We start from the raw sequence: 6,000 nt of genomic DNA on the forward strand, positions 1-6,000 counted from the left end.
CTCCAGTAGCCGGTACAGAGTTCAGCTGGGCAGGAGACCGGATTGAGGGACAAACACAGAGGAGAAGGAGGGACAGCTCTGGGAGGGGCCCCCCAGGGCTGAGCCCAGGTCCTACCACCTGTCTGGCACCTGCGATGGGCCACACACAGCTACTCCCCTCACAAGCCAGCAATACGTGGCCGGCACATACAGCGATTTGTCAGTTCTAAGAGGCACACTTCCCCATTACCAAAGTGGGGCGTGATTATCGGCACATCGGAGTTTAACGGGTAGCGAAAATAGCAAATTTTCAACCTCTATAGATGACACCCTAGATTGAACTAAATAAGGTCTATGATCAACTGGGGTGAGCCATGTCAGGTCACGTGCATGACCCGGCACACATAAGAACCACCAGACGGACAGTCTGCACATGACAAGCTACTAAGTTCGCAGACAGTGACACGAACACTTTACCAAACGCACAACACACATGACCCACTGCTTCTGAGTCACAGTCCAGAAACCTGTTTCATACCCTGCCCATGTTCCACTCTTGAACTCTAACTACTCACACACGAGCTTTTCCAATCTATTACGTACGTGGTTCCTTTCGCTCTTAGCCAACCCCAAGCAATGGCTTCTAGATACATGTCCCCCATATAAACAACACTCCACCTGTGAGATCAACTGGCTCTGTGATCTCAGGCGAGTTATTATTTTGGAGCCTCAGTTTCTCCTTCCGTAAAATGGGCCTACTGTGTAGTTTGTTGTGAAGATCAAATAAAAAGATAAAATAAGCCACAGGCCTTGGAATCAGACAGAGCTAGGTCAAAATCCGGGCACTGCCAACTTCCCAAACTATGATATCAGGTCCTACCCCACCCGGCCTTAGTTTTGGCCTCAGATAAATGGGTTGATGCCTTCTTCGCAGGGACGCTGTAGGCTATGCCACGTGTAGGCATCTGGCATAACAGAGGCAATTATCGTCACTGGCGATTGACTCCTTGACACCCTAGCCACACAATCGGTCGCAATCAGGACCCTGCTCGGGAGAGCTCCCAGGGATACAAAGGCTGGCCTTGGTGCCGTCAACTCAGCAGCCATTCTTTCCCTCTGCCCTGCCCCTTGGGCCGTCTGACCCCACTCCACATGAGGTGGCTCCCAGCAGATAACAGAGGCCCTCAGAGCTCACCAAGAGAGCCAGCTCCTTCATGTGGCAGATAGTGAAACGGAGGCCTCTAGGAGGGAAGGAGAGCTCTAGAAGGGAAGAGGGGCTCCTTTGGGGCAGCTGGGGGGGGAAGGGGTTGCCTCACACCCAGCTGTGGGCAGGGCACTCAAGCCTCTGGTGTGGACTGTGGTTAAGAGCTGCCACTCTGGACCACTTCATTTTTCTTTTAAACTATAATAATGGCTAACGTTTCTGGAGAGATTCTGTGCTAGGCCCGGAGCTAAGAATCTTCTGCTCCCCTCAGTTTATCTGTTCTGCTTTACAGATGACAAAACTAAGGCTCAGAGACAGGAAGTGACTTGCCTAAGGCCACAAAGGAGGGGCTGTCATTTGAGCCCAAATCTGACTACAGAGTTTAAGGGCTTCACCCCATACCTCTGCCTCCTTCCGGGAGTCCCAGAAAGGACGACAGAATTCTGGAGCCCTGGAGCCTGCGACTCTGTCATGTTCCTGCCGGGAGCTCAGGGGTCTGAGGAGCCAAGGAGCCTGTCCCTAGGCACGTGCAAATCCAGAGGCATCGTCCAGACGCTGGCCACCCCAGGCCACCTGGCATCTTAGCTCCCCCTGGGTACTAACTACCCTACTATCTCCTGTCTCTCCTCGCCCCGCCCCACCACCCGGGGAACTGGGACTTATCAAGACAAAGAACAAAAGTCGTGGGGGAAAGAAGCCAAGAGCCATCTCCACTCTGGGGTAGGGCCCTCCAGTTTCGCCCCTTTGAAATTTCAAATTCCAGTTTGTGGACAAAGTCCTAACTTTCTCACAATATAGGTCCCCAACCACTGACCAAACTCCAGTCCAGGCAGCCAGCAGGCCCGGGGCTGGTCCGGCCTTGCTGTCTTTCCCCTGGCAGTTCTCAAGTCCAGGGGGAGGGGTCCTGGGCCAACTGGGGTCTGCCAGGCCATCCCCGCAGCCCTACTCCACCCCACCCCACAGAGACCCCTGCCTCCCATCTGAGAGGACAGCTCTCTTCCCGGAGCTGGGATCTGACGCTTGCTGGTGCCAACAGCAGATACCAGGTAGGCCCCCTCCCTGTTCTGGGCACCTTCTCTCCCCCCTGAATTCCTAAAGCACGGCCCATACAACCCTCCTCACCCTGAAACCCTCCTCACCCTGGATAAGGCCACATTGGCCTAATCCAATCATGACCTCGCAAAACTTCAAGACTGGAAAGGGTGTCTCAGCCAACCCACCCATTTGGTGGATGGAGACACTGAGGTCCCCAGGGTAGTAGCAGCTGGCTGTAGGCTGCACCACAGACCTTAGGGCCCTCACTGAGCCCCAGAGGGTGGAAGGAACATGCTCAAAGCCACACAGTGGTGGGGGGGGGGGAGCTTTGCCTTAACAAGAAGACCGCAAGCTCTGTGAGGACACTGGTGCTTCATCACAGCCCTCAAGGGCCCTGGAAACACCTCCTGGGGACCGTGGATGGTGGAGCGTTCGTTCCCTCAATCACTGATGGCCACTGGGTTGCCACGGGAGTACTTCCGAGAGGAAGATGAGGGAACTCAGGGCTGAAGGCCAGCAGATTTGGAAGGAAACAAACTTCGTGTGGTTAACTGATAACTGGCCCCATCCTTGGGCCCCCAGAAGCCTCCTTCCTCCCTCTTCTCAGCACGATTAAGACGAAATTACCTGCCTGCTAATCATTGCTGAGCCTGTTGATTTTGCCTTAAAAAATTAACTGGGCATGAGTTTGTGGTTTGCCTCACCCCTAACCCTGAAAAGGCCTGGGTGGGCAGGAGGCCACCCGGGTTATGCAAGAGGCTGCTGGCCTCCCCACGCACATCCAGCGCCTCCTCTCCTGCTCTCCAAAGACTAGGTTTTGCTCAAGAGTCAACAGTCTGCTTGTTCCCTCTGCTCTGGGTCCTGAGCAAATTTGCTCTTTTACCAAAGAGAGATAAAGGCAGCTGGGGGGGGAGGGGGGGCTTTACAAACAGGGATGCAGGGCGGCAGCTTTGAGCATGGGATTCTAGAATCCTGCAGTGTCAGAGGCTGGAGAGTGCGGGCCAGAGCCTTTCAAATGGGATCTGAGGTTCCTAGGAGCCAAGGGAGGGTACGCACAGGCCCGCTTCACCCAGGGCCTGCCTCTTAGATGCTCTCCCATTAATACTTCCTTTGAAAGGTAGAGGCAGAGCCAGTGTTGGGAACCTGAAAGATGCTGGGCCAACCTCAGGATATCCCTTCCCTCCATGTGCAGATGGTGGAGGGATGGGGGCTCATCCAGGGACAGGAGGTCGCCCCCTGTGTCCTAGGTCTCCAGCTAGCCTGAGGAAGACAGGGGCTCTCTCTGGACTCGGTGATGTGTTCTAGACATTAGGGAACAAGATGCACTGAAAATGCCCTGCTTTGCCCATCACCCCCCCCCCCCCCCCACCCACGGCTGGCTCGAGCAGAGAGGTGCCTAGAGCCACTTCTGGAGAATTCACCTGGCCCTGAGTCCTGTGGGCCCTCTGAGGAGCAGCCATGAGCAGCAAACAAGGCCTCCAACTTATGGCCCACCTCGGCTGCGTCCTCAGTGTCAGACCACAGAGCAAGACGCAGGGCCCTTCCCTGACTCTGCTCCTCTCTTGAATCTGGTTCCTCGCCCGCGATTGGGAATAACAATACCTAACTCATAGGCTCGCTATGAGGACGAAACGGAGCACGGATGACCATGGCTGATGCTAAGGAAGCTGTTTTGCAGGCTTTACACGTGTTACCACGTTAACCCTCACAACCAATCTGTGAGGTAGGCAGTATTTTTATCACCATCTCGCAGACCTGAGGCACAGAGGTTTGAGTCATATGCCCAAGCTCACACAGTGTGTGAGAAGCAAGAGCTGGGATTCCAGCCTGAGCGGTCTGGCTCTCCAGAGTCTGTGCTCTTAACCCGGAGGCTACACCGCCCGTCCAGGTGCCCAATGCAAGTTGGCGAGTATGACATTAAAATAAGCTCCCTCCTGAGGCGCGTGCGGGCTCTGTGCATGGACTGTGCGGGCTGGAGAAGGCCTGAGATGGAAGGCCGGTCTCTGGGCTGGAGTGGTCAGGGATGGATTCCTGGAGGAGGTGGCGTCCTGGGCAGAAGGGACACCCAGAAGTGGAGAACGTGGCGAGTGATGACGGAAGGACATGGAAGCCTCTCTGGCCAGAGAGCAGGGCATTGTGGGAGATGCCGACTACAAGGCTCAGGAGGTAGGGTAGAGCCTGTGGTCTGGAGAATGATCAGGAAGCAAGCCAGGAGGACTTGGGTCTGTGTAGGCGGGGCCTTTCTGAGGGCTGCCTCCTGCCAGGTGGCTTGTGACTTCTGGGCTGAGGCTGTTGTTGTTCTGTTTATGTCCTTCCCTCCCCCCCCCCCCCGATTATGTTCCTGACTTTATCTGCAGAAGTGACCTTCGGAGTTAGATGGGGCCTGCCCAGCCCCTGTGGGGCCTGAAGGATGATAGCAAGCCCCTGCCTGGCCCAGGCCCTGGTCATGGTGTAAGGGGTGAACCCATATCCCAGGAACCACCCTGGGTCTCCCTGCACCCTTGTACTGAAGGGCCCCAGATATTTGCCTGAAAGTCACTGAGATGTACCTTTTGGGAGTCCTGAGATGCAGGCGAGGAATCAGTTGTACAGGTTGCTCACTGCACAAAGTTGTACAGGTTGTACAACTGCATACAGTTGTACAGGTTGCTCACTGCACGAAGCTTCTCTGTGCAAGGAAGTGAGTCAGTGTAGAAATCTAGTCCTTGTTCCACTTACCAAACCAAGTGCCTATGGAAATTTGTCTGCCCAGAGGACAGCACATCTTATTTATTTTCAAAAAGGCTCCATGAGAGCCCTGCCTCAGCTCAGCTTCCAGCCACTGACCTTGGGCAAGGTCATTTTCCTCCCTGGCCTCGGTTTCCTATTTGAAAAGTTGTCTAGCATAAAGCAGCGATTCAGCCCTGACAGTGAATTAGAATCACTTGGGACCTTTAAAAGAATATTGATGCCCAGGACCCATCACAGACCAATGATCAAATCTTGGGATTGGGGTGAGTGGGTGCTAGGCATCAGTATTTTTTAAAGTTCCTAAGTGATTCTAGGGGCGCCTGGGTGGCTCAGTCAGTTAAGCATCCAACTTCGGCTCAGGTCATGATCTCGCAGTTCATGAGTTCGAGCCCTGTATTGGGCTCTGTGTTGACAGCTTGGAGGCTGGAGCCTGCTTCGGATTCTGTGTCTCCCTCTCTCTCTGCACACCTCCCCCCCACCCCACCCCCGCCTCGCTTGTTCTCTGTCTCTGTCTCTCTCTCTGTCTCTTTCTGTTTCTATCTCAAAAATAAATACACATTAAAAAAAATTTTAAAAAAAAGAGAGAGGCCTAGTGGTGCACCCATGGTCTGCAACTCACTAGTTGCAACTTCAGTGAGGCTCAGTTTCCTCATCTGTAAAATGGGAACGATGATAGCTTCCTGGTAGTCAGAATGCCTACTCAGTGAGAAGATATTCAGATAGCACCTGGCACTATGGCTAGCATGTAGAGACCTCCTGATTCTTGGTACCAGTGAGCATTATTTTGCAGTTGGCAAACGAGATTGGCTTGAAATAAAGGGCCTTTCCAGGTCAAAGTCAGAGACTCAAAGGCAGGCTTTCTCTGTGACTTGTGTCAAGTCCTAGCACTTTGGTCTCAGTCCTGGCTATACTCCTGTTATATTGTTGAGGTATGTGTGATTGTCATTGCTACGTGATATTTTACCAATTTGTTAAAATTTTTATTTAAAATTTTTTTCTTAACGTTTCTTTATTTTGAGAGACAAAGAAAGAAGAGCAAGTAGGGGAGAGGC

The sequence above is a fragment of the Lynx rufus genome, unplaced genomic scaffold (genome assembly GCF_022079265.1).
Source record: "Lynx rufus isolate CCGP_SWC_20201006 ecotype Redwood Valley unplaced genomic scaffold, mLynRuf1.p SCAF_8, whole genome shotgun sequence".
Classification (NCBI taxonomy): domain Eukaryota; kingdom Metazoa; phylum Chordata; class Mammalia; order Carnivora; family Felidae; genus Lynx; species Lynx rufus.